The 12744-nt window shown below is 37.4% G+C and overlaps 2 non-coding genes across 2 annotated transcripts; both read right to left on the bottom strand.

Moving 5' to 3' along the window:
• Positions 1-4009: 4009 nt before the first annotated feature.
• On the bottom strand, positions 4010-4082 carry Trnar-ucu (transfer RNA arginine (anticodon UCU)). Its single transcript has one exon. It is a non-coding gene; the product is annotated as a tRNA-Arg (tRNA).
• A 171-nt stretch (positions 4083-4253) lies between these two features.
• Positions 4254-4326, bottom strand: Trnar-ucu (transfer RNA arginine (anticodon UCU)). The gene has a single exon. It is a non-coding gene; the product is annotated as a tRNA-Arg (tRNA).
• Positions 4327-12744: the final 8418 nt, after the last annotated feature.

Raw genomic sequence — 12744 nt, 5'->3', positions numbered from 1 at the left:
CCCTTTTTACTTGAACTTTTCTTATTATTTCAAATATCTTCATCATTCTCATCTTGGTATTTAATTTCGACCATTTTGGGTCCCTATTATGCACATGCTTCGATTCGTTCGTCTCCGACAAATATTTACTGCAAATATTTGCTGGATTATAGGACGTTCGATTTTGGGCTGTGCGCATCATTCCTATTTCATATCTACTACATTCAAGTTACTTTTAAACGTGAGTAATTTTTGGTATAAACTTTCAATAATTTGTTTTGAATATTTTGTAACCTGTTCTTTTAGCCAAACTTTTCATTTAACTCATAAAAAGTCCCATTTTGTCCTATTTAGAGCCGAATTTCCCGTAAAACACATGGCCACCCAATCTCATTTCGTCTGGGCCCTTCAGTTTGAGGAGGGGGAGAACGCTACCCCCTTCTTTTGGGGCAGGAACCAGCCCACAGAACTCCCCTTGCGAATAAAGCTAATGAAAGTGGCCGCATACCTCGGCACACACCGCCACATCTCTGACATCACTATCGTCTACTTCAAGTATGGAGTAGAGTGCGAGATGACCGTACCGATGAATTCAACGGAGGCGTTGTGGCTCGCAAATCAATTGAGAGATTATGGGGGAAAACTTCCGGCCGAGCAAAATGAACTGGCCAGGGACATTGGCGAAGTCCTGTCCCTGGTTTCGATTTCTCACTTCGGGCCAAATACCGCTTTTTTTAAAACCCCTAATTGATACGTATATATCATCATGCCTGTAACTTATAACTAATAATCCGGATATCAATTCAAGTATCTATCTGCGTTTTCCGGCTATATGAGATCATAGAATTACATATTCTACATGGTGAAAAAATCAGCGCTGCAAGCAAATTTTTGAACAAAAAGCAACTTTATAGAAACGAGATATTTTAGGTTTTTAGTAGGAAGTTTTTGACTAACTAACTGCATTTTTAGGCGCGCTGACGCTGTTCAGAATGTTAAATATTAGCTTTTTAAAAAAGTTTCACGCCCTTATTTTTTTTGCTAACTATTAACAGGTTCCTTCATCTTCACCCTTCGTGCGAGTGACCCCGACATACATGACACTGAGGGCGATCTGGTGTTCTCCATGACCTCTGTGACCCCCGACTTCGCTGTCACTTCCAGTGGATATGTCTACTCTAACATAGCTCTCGACTTCGAAACAGTCACCAGCTATGGACCATTCAACTTCAAGTAATTCTTGCTCGTGGTTCAAGAGAAATCATCAAAATCCCCAGTATTTTCTTTAAAGCATAGAAGAGTAAAATTGATATTTTAACTACAGCCTAATTTAAACGGCGGTACTCAAATTACCGACAAAAATTTCAAAAAAAAACTGAAACCATTTCGAATGATGGCGGTTTCAGAGGGATAGGTAGACGACACCCTTTTACCCTCGGGAATTCGAACCCATCGAGCAAACTTGAAATTTTCTAACGCAAAATCGAGCAAGCTTGATTTTTTTAAAGGTTCCTTCGGTGTCAATTCACTTTTTATTTGACCGTGGAGCGCAACCAAAACCTTCAAAAACCAATTATGGCGTTTTTGGCTTATTTTCTTAAAAACTTTCCTGCGACGCAAAAAATTTGGGCCAATTAGCGTTTTCACAGTGTATTTTTCTCAGGAAAAATACACTGCGTTTTCACAGTGTATTTTTCTCAGGAAAGCTCTGAAAATCAATTTTAATTGATCTAAAAAAAATGCTAAAATTTTAGATTTTTTTTTTTGAAAATCCGCCCTCCCCCTCGAGAAACCCTTAGATACTAACGTGATAGTGCAATGAAAAAAAATAAACACCACAATCAGGGTCATATTTAGGGGGGGGGGCGGATTTAGGGGGGGGGCGGACGCCCCTCTCAGGGATTCGACCCCCTGCCGACCCAAAGGGTCCCCCCTTTGATACTTTTTAAGAAATCCATTTTTGGCCGACCTAAAAAAAAGGTCGTCAAAATTTTTTGAAAATCCGCCCCCCCCCCCCCCCTCGATAAAATCCTAGATCCGCCCCTGACCACAATAGATATTTTTTAAAAGCTCATTTCATTAGGTAAATTGCGCCGCGTTCATTACAATTTCGGGCATTTCAAGGGTGGCTACGTCATTTTTTTACTTGTAATTGTCCGTTTTTGTTCAAAACGGCTCTTTATGTTGCATATACTCTATTCTATTTTAAAGAGTATGTGACCGCGATGACACAATCACCTTGTGTGATTCTTCTTTCTCCTTGACCATCTTCATCAGCAACACCAACGACAACCCCCCTGTCCTCTCCTCTCCCTCCTACGTCACCAGTGTGACGTCACTGGACAGGGTGGGGAGTGTGTTGCCTGTGATTCCCCCAGTGTCTGCTGTGGATGTGGACAATGATGGAAGTGTGAACAGTCCGGAGAGAGTGGTATTCAAAATTGTAGGCAGTGGTTAGTCATGTTCTCACTAATTTTTGGATATTTTTCTCCCCCCCCCCCCCCCACTTATGAACTTTTTATTGTAAGACTTTATTTAGTTCATTATGTCCAAATATACTGAAAAAGTATGCTGAAAAACTAAATTAAAGCTTTTTTCTTCATTTTGACAAAAAGCAATTTTGAGACAGGAACATTTGTTTAATGCATCAAAGATGAAATTGACTCTTTCTTTTCTGCCAGGTCTGATCGACATAGTGAGCATAGACCCCCTGGACGGCACACTTAGACTGGCAAGGCCACTGGCCTTGAGTGACATGGGGGAGACACTGACACTGTCCATAGTGGCCATGGACACTATGGCCCCGCCTGAGAACACTGTGGATGCTGTGGCCACTTTCACTGTTGCGGTTAGTCCATTGAACAACTTCTTGTTAAGGTACGAATGCTTACACCAACGAGGGAAAGAACCGAACGAGCTGTTCAGCTCGTTAGGAAGAACCTTGCAGCTGCACCTTTGAATAAAATATACATACAATTTTTTGGTTATTTTTTGGGTGCGCAAGCAATCTTGCCTGACCCTCACGCGACGAGCACGGATAGCGGGCGTGGAACCACTGACCTTTCGACAAAGAGGTGAAGAACTTACCACTTCACCACTGCTCCTTTAATTTTGAAAATATGTCGGTGATATGTTCAGATACTTGATGGAAATTTGTACATGCCCACATGTTCCAAGAAAAGTGACTCATTGATTGTGGATGAGGTGCAGGTGGCTATCAGGTCCTTCGTGGTGGACCTCGGACCCATGTTTGACTGTTCAGACCCAGACGGGGACATTCTGACATTTACTCTCCTCAGTGACACATCGGGACTCTTCGAAATCCGAGATGGACAGTCAGTACACAGATCAATATTTTAAAACCTCCTGTTTTTTTATGTTTTTTTCCGATGTTTTGGCTGAATGCGTGGTTATTAAGCAAAGATAAGCCTTTGCTGGGCATCAATGAAGTTTCTGAAACTGCTATAAAAGAGTACGACATCATTTCTTCCATGCACAATGCCGTATGAGTAATTTTAGAGATTTTTTGTTGTAATCTTACAAGATGTGGGAACTTAGAAAAGAGTTAGCCGAATTAGCTAATTTGAAGAAAAAAGGAGAAACAAAGAATTTTAAGAAAATTGTTGAACAGATGTTCAGATAACAAGTATTAAGGAATTATTTTTTGCAAAAGATAAAAGAAAAATGTTTGCTACGGGCAGTCAAGTTGGCAGCACGCATCATACCGAATAACTGATCTGCTGATTTTGTCGTCAGTAAATTTTGTTGTTTATTGAATTTTTCACAATTTGTTTGAGATTAATTAACATTCAAATTCAACATTGAGATTAATGATCATTCTATGATTGTTTTTTGAATTTTTTCACAATTTGTTTGAGAATAATGAACATTCAATTTCGATAGACCAAGTTTGACATCACCTAATCAATTTTCCCACATTGAAGTATTTGCTCATCCCCCTAAAGTATGCGAGCGTATGAGGTATGACTGGAATCGGCAAAAAATAAGTAGCAATTAAAAAATTCTAGCTCATCTCCGGCGGGATTCGAACCCGCGACCTCTGGATTAGAAGTCCAGCGCGCTATCCACTGCGCTACGGAGACTTCTTACAAGAAATTTGCAAACTACTAAGTGAAAAAACTGCAATAAAATTGCAACCAAAAAAATTCAAGAAATTCAACAGTTTTCTATATTACTATGACTGTCTAATATGCGAGCGTATGAGGTATGACTGGAATCGGCAAAAAATAAGTAGCAATGAAAAGATTCTAGCTCATCTCCGGCGGGATTCGAACCCGCGACCTCTGGATTAGAAGTCCAGCGCGCTATCCACTGCGCTACGGAGACTTCTTACAAGAAATTTGCAAACTACTAAGTGAAAAAACTGCAATAAAATTGCAACCAAAAAATTCAAGAAATTCAACAGTTTTCTGCAAAATTATTGAAAAAAAATGTATTTTTTTAAGCTTTTTTTGGTCATTTTTCTACAAAATTTTATGTCCAGTTTGACTATATTACTATGACTGTCTAATATGCCTAAATTATATTTTCACGTCAGATCAATTTTACCTAAGCAAATTTCATCGAGCTCCGAATTATACTGCAATGTTAGGCGCCGCCTCAAGGCAAAATTGAGTGGTCAGGCAGCTGATTCAACATATTTTTTAAAAAACTCTACCTTTGTATGTGTTTTCGAGAGCTGTAATCTTCTGATGCTTGATAGAAAATTGTCTCGTTTTCAGCTCCTCCTACTGATTTTTTTCTGAAAATACTTTTATGAAAGCTTATTGTTCCGACCATTGAAAATGATGAGGAACTTTGTATTCGGGTGTGTTTTCGTTTTTTTCTTTTTTTCCACGCAAAATCAGGTATCGCAAATAATCATTGCACTGGTTTAAAAGATATATCATATTAAGGCTTTTTCAGTCGTGATTCGAATCACATTAAGAAATTCCGAGAAAAACTGGTTTGAAATTTTTGTCTTAATTTGAGGTGATAAAGCAAGGGATCAGGCTTACAACAGCTGAAATGCCTAATTTAGGCCTAATTTAAAACCTTAAAACTAAATTTTAAGCAAATAAAACTAGTCGCGGAGTTTTTAGCTTCGGAACCAAAAAATTCAAAAAATTCCACAATTTTTTTGCAGAAAGTTTTTTAAAAAAATTGTTATAAACTTTTGTAGTTTTTCTAGTCAATTTTCTACAAATTTTTTTGTCCAATTTGCCTATATTAGTATGACTGTCTAATATGCCCCAATTTTTATTTTTTATATCAGATCCTTTTATCACCAAGCAGAAAAACTTCATTTTTTTGAAGAAAAAAAACTTTCTTAAGGTAGATTTCTAAAGACTGTGGTCGGAGCATTCAGTGCTACTTGCACAGTAACCAGCTTTTCTTGTTTACAATAACTTTTGTTGATTGAAGCTGTAATAAATTGTGTCAGTGTGAACGAATGATCAAATATTTAAAACATGCAAACTCCCGTTTGAACAATTTTCAAACAATTTCAGTTTGTTATCGTACGATGGTGGTGGAAACTGGAAAAGAGCCAAAAAATAAATTACTTATAGGAGTGTGTAGCAATTTGAACTTGTTGATCTCTTTAGCTATGTCTCCCCTTTTACACAAGGGGTGGGGGGATTCGTTACTAGGCTTTTAAAGTTCTCATATGCTTAACCGTTGATTTATTTCTTCATCGGGGGATATTCGTTCCTCGGGTACCTAAGTAACGAATGATCCCCCTATGAAGAAATAAATCAACGGTTAAGCATGTGAGAACTTTAAACCTAGTAACGAATCCCCCCACCCCTTTTGTAAAAGGGGAGACATAGCTACAGAGATCCACAAGGTCAAATTGCTATACATTCCTAAAAGTAATTTAATTTTTGGCTTTTTTCCCCTTTCCCAACATCCTCGTAAGATAACAGATTAAATTTGCTTGAAAATTGTTCATACGGCAGTTTGCATGGGATATAGTTAAAAAGATCCGACTTTGTTGAGCCTTTTCAGGGAGTTGCACTGGAAGGCACTCACTGCGTTTGACTTTGACGCACTGTTCTCCAGCTGTGTGATGAGGTTCCAAGTGTCGGATGGGTTCTGCACTCCTGGCACGGACTGTCCCGAAATGTCACTGACCATTGTGGTCAGTAAATTTGAACTTTTCTCAAGTATATTTGGCTCTCTTCAACTCCCCTCCCACCACATTATAATTGCAGTTTTGAAAAGCAATTTCTACGTGGTCATTTTATAATGAAATTTTGCATGGGGAACAAACTATTTCTGCCAAAAAATAAGTATTAAAACTCAGAAAATTAACAATATGAAATGTGGGGTGAAAGGAGAAAAGGGCCGTATATTTTTTGCTGCTCCAAAATATTTGGAGCGAAAAATTAAAAATTATTGTAAAATTAATGATTTTTTTTTTCAAAATGATTGCAACTAAGGACGATTTCAAAAAACTGTATAAGCAAAGGGCGGTTTTAGGGGTTGAAAGAAATTATGAATAGAGGAAAATTCGACCCCCTCACCAACCAAATTCGAACCCCTCACCCCCTTTGGTATTATTTGAAGACATGCATTTTGAGCCGACCAACGTTAAAATTTTTCTTGGCACCAATATATACTATAAGCTGTTTGTGTGAGGTGAGGGAATAGAAAAGAGCCAAACAAAGTTTCAAAATTCTAAAAGCCTAAAAACGAAACATTTTTGTGTAATGGCGATGAACCAAATTGATCTGTAGCTGATAAAAGGACTACAAAACCTTTCGACCGGCAGTATTTCATCATCGCTAATTTATCAATGTTTTCCGATGATTAATCGCCGTGAAATAGCTATGAAAAAGCACATAATCATCCATGAACATCTTATCACCCCGGTCTTGGTCCCAGACTCATGTTCAGAGTCTTTTACCCACAACAGTTTAGTGCGGGATCTAATGAATTTTTGGCAAGGGTTAGACAGGATGGTTTCATATCGGATTTGAATTCCCAGTAATATTAATCGATGAAAAACTGCTAACCCTATTTTGCAATACTGGGTTAGCAGTTTTTCATGGATTGTTATTCCGGTGAACTCAACCAACCCGGAAATGAACTCAACCAACCCGGATATGAAACCATCTTGTCTAACCCTTGCCAACTGTTGTGGATAAAACTCGTGTATGATGAATTTTGGTAGACCAAATTGTTGTCGAGATAATTGATCATCGAGGGAAGTTTAGGCCACGAAAAAATTTTTTGGATCTATTATAGTTGATTGTTTGTTTTTACAAAAATCCGTTTCAGCCATTATACGATTAATCTTCAGTCTAAACTTCCTTATTATCAATTAATTTTCCTTCATAAAATCCAAGAAAAATTATTTCATTATTTATAGATAGGGCATGTTTGCTCAACAAAATGCAGCTTCCTGTAAAACTCGAACCTGAAAGAAATCGTTCATCGCCAGCCCACTTTCGCCTATCCCTGACAAACGAAAAACGTAAACTATATTGAAAAATGCAGTCAAAATTTAAAAAGACAGTAAAAAACAGTAAGCTTAATTCAAATTAAAAAAAAACAAATGATGGAAATGGATCTTAAATTAAAAAAATATTATCAATTCACAGCCTTCCATAATCAATTTTTAATTGAAGTTATAAGAAAAAGGCTGTAAAACGCTATAACTGATAATCATCCATGAAAATCCTGTGCGACATCAACTGTGCGATTTCCCCGACAAATCGGTTAGGGGGAGAATACCGACTTTTCCAGAAATTTCAGGGCAAATTATAGTGACCGTTGGAGCAAAAGCAACTCAGATAAAATTAGATGTATATCAAAAATCGCAATGCATTTCAATAACAATATCATCAGCAGACATTTTATCACTGAAAACAAAAACAATATTAAATAGCGCAAGAACTAACAAGTTGAAACGAAACATTATATAATAATGGTTTCAACAAGGTTGAAACAAAACCAACTTTGGTACGCGCTCGCTCGCTGCCGATTCAATTGAGTCTGATAGTCAGTTCTTTCGATACTCATCTGGTGTTATTGGTCCCGGGTTGACCTCCATCCGAGACCGTCCGACCTTTTGTGCTTCAAGTAACCAAGGTCTTTGTTACTTGTGTTCGGTTGCAAACCCAACCGAAATTAATTAAGAAAATAAATTTAGAAATAAAAACTCAAACTTTTTGGTTTTTGGAAAAACACCTATCATACAATTTTCATAAATGGAAAAATATTTATCATAGAGATTCCATACAAATTTCTGTACGTATGGAATTGTATGGAATTGTATAACAAGAAGTTTCTCATATATGGAAATTGTATGATATGAAGTTTCAGTCATCCCGGGAGGACGAGTTTGTGCGATAACGAAAGCCTCTAACGTGGGGAGTGTGCACTGATATCTTGAAGTGTCGTTAGTTTCTGTTGACAATCTAATAGATATGGGGCCACACTGCAAGAAAAAGCGGAGTTCCTGTATGTGAATGCTTCTGAAGTCTGATAGATGAACGGACAGTTTGTCCGAGATAGCAAGATGAGCAGCTTGGACAAATAACGTTTTACACCAAAATAATTCTAGTAAACGCAGAGAGACGTTCATTCATTGTTGGTAAAAAATTGCGTAACACTGTGTGGTAAGAATCATAATAAAAGGAATTTTCTCGAATTCTTTATTCAGATCTTTCACAAAATTGTCAGTCACAATGCCACGAAACGTTAACTTGATCAAAGGTTTCTACTTTTTTTGGTGTTCTCACGGCTACTCCTCAGGTTTATTAATTTGTCCAATATCGATCTTATAGCAAGGTTATAAACACAGAGAGGGTACTGGTTTCTTTCAAGAATTTTTTCCGCTTCATCTAAACTCTCATGAAAGAGACACCAACCAGAACACGAGCGATTCATACAATAAACCATCCCAGCAATAACTGACAACTTGTATCGACGAGGTTATATTGACAAATAGTTCAGACAAACAATCGTATCAGTCCGTTTCTGATACCACGTTGTGGGAAAACTATTGCTCTGCTCATGAAAAAATAATATATGGAGAAACTGAATCCGACCATTTACTTCAGTTTCACAGGTGAACTTAAGGATGGGAGTAATGGCCATCGCTTGATCAGTAACACTGATACGCTCCAAAACACTGCCGGTAGTTAAAATATCATTTATTTGTCAAAAAAAAACAGTTCGTCAGCTGCAAGTTGCCCATCAGAAGAAGACATCAAAATATTGGCTAAAAACGGGTCCAGTGGTGAGCCCATTGCAACACCGTCCAATTCTCTGTATAACGAACCGTTGAGAGGGAAAAACATTGGTTATGGTAGGCCGCAGTAACTCAACAAATGTGTCACAAATCGTTTGTTCAGGCAAAAGGTCGCGAGCAATCACAACGTCACCAGCTCGGAGAAAAGTTTCTTCCACTGGAACAATTTGGTAACATCCAAGGAAAAACTTTTCACCAGCATCAATCATTTGCTCAGATAAAACTTCTGTAAATTATTCGTATCGCACTCGATGCTGGTCTCAGGAAGTTCGGCAAGTGTTTTAGCAAGTGTGTTCGACAAGTTGTGTAGCAGAAACCTGGCATAGATAAAATAGGGTGCAGCGGTACATCTTTCTGATGCCTCTTAGCCAGACCATAAATGCGAGACAACTGGCCACCACAAGATCTCGCTCGTTGTTAAAATTTTGTACTACTTTTTTCAGTGTTGAGAGAGCAGCATTAACATTTTCTTCTTCAGCGATGCCAATATCACTGGCTTTTTGTCGTTGGTTTGTGACATCAGTCTTACCAAACTGTGGATCAGTGAGCGTGACAATTTTCTTGCAATAAGTGCTGCTTTTCATACGACAAAAACAAAGACCACTCTCAAATTAACAGAGTTAAATAGCTAAGTTTGTTCCATGTGAATTTCTACCAAAAAAATTAACTCTGCGCGCTTGTTAGAATGAAAACTTGATGCGTAATCAACTTTCAAATTTAATACGTTCCTAGTGGAAAATTTAATGATAGGTCATTTAGGAGAGATTTTGCGCTTGATACAATTAAGTTTTTTTTTTAAATATATCTGAGCCATGATTTACATTTTCATGACTTTTTACTCTTCAAATTAATCAAATTTTAAGGATACTAAACTTGTCGAAAAGTACCATGAAGACGTTCGGAGTTAGCTTAAGCAGTCCGTTTTAAGTTTGATTAGGGTCTAGGACAACAGGCCGACGGGATTTCAAGACGATGAGACTGCAGGCCGAAATTTCAACTTTAAGCACTTCATTGCCATGTTCTCACCTAATGTTAGTTTTCAAAAATCACGCAATTTGGTCCATATTTAGCGTTATTCATGACAATGTATCTTTTAGAAATGGCATCCGTTAGATAAATCCGCCGGATTTTGAAATGGATTATTTATGACTTAAAAAAGCCTTCAAATGTGTTTTTAAACTTTTTCTTTCTCAAACCTCAATTGGAGGCTCAAATTTTATGAACAAGCCAACAACTGGTGAAAAAATTGCAAAGTTGACGAAATCTTTAAAGCAGTCTCGCAAATTTCTTGACTTTTGAGAAAATGTTGGGCTTGAAGTCCCTTATTTTACTCTTGGGCTTGAAGTGCCTTCGGTTAATTATACTGATTCAATCACACATGTACTAATATAAAGTAATGATTAAAACAAACTACCTGAATTACACTTGTGTAGAGTTTTTCTCAAAAAATTAGAAGTTAGTTTCCGAGTTATTTGAAAATGGGTGAATATGGGTCTGATTCGCGGGCCCACATAAACCTGCAACGCTGGTAGCCTATTGTTCGTCCCTGGGCGTTGTGATCCCAACGCTGAAATAGAAATTGGAATCCTGACTAGATTTGAGTGAGGTTTATTTGCTGCCTTCGTGGATCGATGATCACTTTTTTCGAGTATTCGTAAAACGATTCACTATGGTACCTCTCATTCAACTGTGACATTGATCGAGGTTGATGTGAAGATCTTGGCGCTTACTTTTTTTGCGCTGGTTGTTCAGTATGGCATGTCTCTAACTGACCATAGAGTAGCCGAAAACGCGCAGTTATTAAAATTGATCTAAAAATTTTTTGAATTTTTTGCACCGTGGTAAACCTCTCAAAACCGTTCAAATCTTGCGCGGTTTTTGAGCAATTTTTTAAAGATAAACCGTTCAAAAACCGCTCAAACTGCTCATTTTGGAGCAAGTTTTTGAGCGTAATTGTCTAAAAAAAACCGCTCAAACAGCTCAAATCTTGCTTCAAATTAGGTGAAAAAATCTCGACTCGAGCGACCATTGAAAATGGGGAGGAAATTTGTATTCGGATGTGGTTTTAGTTTTTTTTTCACGCAAAATCAGATGCCACAAATAATGATCGGAATAGGTCGAGTCAGGGGCGGATCCAGGATTTTCTCGAGGAGGGGCAGATTTTCAAAAAGTTTTCGAAAATTTTGTCGACCTTTTTTATAAGTCGACCAAATTGATTTTCCGAGCTGTGTCAAAACACTAAAGTGACCTTGTTTTGTCGTCGAAATTTTTGCGCCGCAGGCACAATTTCGAAGAACCGGGCCAGGAAATACCTTTTTTTGGGCACTTTTTTTGAAACTTTTGATTAAAAAAATTGCGTTTTTCGGTGCGCGCTCACCCTTTAAAATTAGTATATTGGCGCTGAAGGCGCTTTTCGAAAATATTTAGGGTCCGTCAACAAATATGGATATCTCGAAACAGTAAAAAAGGGGACCCTCTGTGTCGGCACGGGGCGAATCGCTGAGGGGGAGGCGTCCCACCCCCTAAATCCGACCCTGTGTCGAGTAGTATATCATTTTACAATAATTTCAGTCGTGGTTTAAGCAAAATAAAAAAAATCAAAAGTTTTTTCAGCTTAAAAAAACCGGTTAGAAATCTTTAATTTTTTGTCAAACGTTGAGCATTTTTATTCAAAAAAAGTAAGCAAAACAGTTATCACTAATAGTCATCGGAATGGATCGAGTGATATATCAGATTGGAAAAGTTTTCAAAAAACTCCTTGCTAGGAAAACGCAAGCGAATAAGTCTTATGAGATAACTTTTTCCCGGTAATTTTTGGGAACTTTGTTTTTTTTTTCAGCAAAACTAGCTTTAGAGGCTTCATTTATTGCTTCATTGGAAATGAACAGACTTTTTTAAAAAAACTAATCTGCAAAACGATTTCCTTTATTTTCTTTGGTTGTTGTTTAATTTTTGATGTCAACTGTTGTGCATTTTTGCCTAATTGGCTAACTGTCTGAGTTCAGTTAGTCCTCTCATCGAACCAAACACAAAAAAAAAGACTTTCATTTGAAAACAAAAACTTCTTCTTGCATACATTCGGTACTTGCACAGAAAACTGTTTTCGTTGTTTTGTTTGTGCTAATGTTATTTGAAGTTTTTGCGACATTGAATTTTTTAAGCTCGTACAATTTTTTCCCGTGTTACGATTGAATAGCTTCCTTAGAACATATTCTTAAAAAAGTTTTCGAAGATATATTGTTAAAAGTAAATTGTTTTTGTAGCTCACCTATAGTTAGACACTACCTTATGTTAGACATTGAGTGACTGACTATGGGAGAAAAATATCTCACCTTACCTTTCTCGCCGTACCTTTCAATGATTCCGTTTTCTGATGAGTTCCTCAAATCTTTTTTTTTAATGCAAACTTTAACGGCTTGTGTAGAAATCACTCTCTGACATATTCATCCTAACAGCTAAATTTCCTGGAGGGGGGTGGGTGTCTCTCTAAATTTTGAACTGAA

This window comes from Symsagittifera roscoffensis, chromosome 5 (assembly GCF_963678635.1).
Source record: "Symsagittifera roscoffensis chromosome 5, txSymRosc1.1, whole genome shotgun sequence".
In the NCBI taxonomy this organism is placed as follows: Eukaryota; Metazoa; Xenacoelomorpha; order Acoela; family Convolutidae; genus Symsagittifera; species Symsagittifera roscoffensis.
This window is presented reverse-complemented; position numbering and strand designations above follow the sequence as displayed.